Genomic DNA, 1269 nt, shown 5'->3' with positions numbered 1-1269 from the left:
AGTCTCATGTGAGAACTGAGTCATCTTTATATGCATCACACTCATTCTGACTAGTTGGCTTAAATATTAGGCTGAAAACTACAAACAGAACTTGTAAAATGATGGAGCCCACCCGCTCAGACTGTGACAAACATCAATAACCAACAGGAATTTGAAGGTGCCACAAAAAGAGATCAAAAAAGCACCAAAGACAAAGGTCAAAATCTATTTGGGAGCCAAAAAAAATCAAAAGCTAAATATTGTTTGCAAAAAAAGAAAACACATAACTCATTAATTATCTTGACTAACTCGACAGAATATGGCTTTAAAGACGTGAGTATACATTACAATGAAGCGAAATGGCAAAGTCTAGCTGTTAAGGATTTTATTGGGGGGGCTAGGCTACCGGGCCTCCCCATACTCCTACACCTATGAGTAGCTTATACATCACCATACATGCATAAATCAATATACTACATTTAAAGTGCTTTATCCCGGTGGTGTATAAATATTTTACCATATAGCACTTAACTAGCTGGTGCTGCTTGTGTAATAAAATGGATCTTGTGTTACTACCCACCCACTCAAATAATTATTATTTATAAGCTAATTTGAGGGTTGTGTTAACGAGCCCCTACCCCAATAACTTAATTATTATGGGGGTGGAGATTCATACCTCTGAACGGTTTGTAACACATCCATGTCACATTACACTTCGAGGTAATGGAGGAAGTAGTAGGGAGGGAGGGAGGAAGATTTGAGAACGAGAACAGCTTCTCTTAGCTCAGTCACCTATGCAGTAGCTTTCTGATTACTGACTGCAAGCATGTAAATGGGCGTATAAATTATAACTAGCCCCACCCTGCGCAGCCCCCTAGTTAACTCTGTTGGCTTAAACCTCATTTAACTAGTTGGGGCTGCTTGTGGAATAAAATGGATCTTGTGTTACCACCCGCCCCCTCAAATAATCATTATTCATAAGCTAATTTTAGGGATGTGTTAATGAGTCCCACCCCCAATAACCTAATTAATATGGGGATGGAGATTCGTGCCTTTGAATGGTTTGTCCACAAAAATTAAGCCTCTAGAGAGCTAGAGGTTCGCAATTACTGTTCCTGAGCCATGCAAGATCCACCTCACAAACTATTACGGCTATTATTCATACGAAAGAAATGGGGCGGCAAAACAACAAACTGAGTTCTCAATGTCGAGTCATAACTCCGTCCCAGCAATTGATTGAACTACACCGGTCAATTGACAGAGATTTGCCTTTATATATCTCAGAAAAGC

At 39.7% G+C, this 1269-nt stretch overlaps 1 protein-coding gene across 1 annotated transcript in view; it reads right to left on the bottom strand.

Annotated features, from left to right (window-relative positions):
• Window positions 1–1269, bottom strand: part of LOC105313216 (uncharacterized) — a 7243-nt gene that overhangs the window by 875 nt on the left and 5099 nt on the right. The window lies entirely within an intron of this gene.

This window comes from Amphimedon queenslandica, unplaced genomic scaffold (genome assembly GCF_000090795.2).
Source record: "Amphimedon queenslandica unplaced genomic scaffold, v1.1 AMPQUscaffold_13342, whole genome shotgun sequence".
Lineage (NCBI taxonomy): Eukaryota > Metazoa > Porifera > Demospongiae > Haplosclerida > Niphatidae > Amphimedon > Amphimedon queenslandica.
Note: the sequence above shows the minus strand (reverse complement) of the source record. Positions and strands in the feature narration are given on the sequence as shown.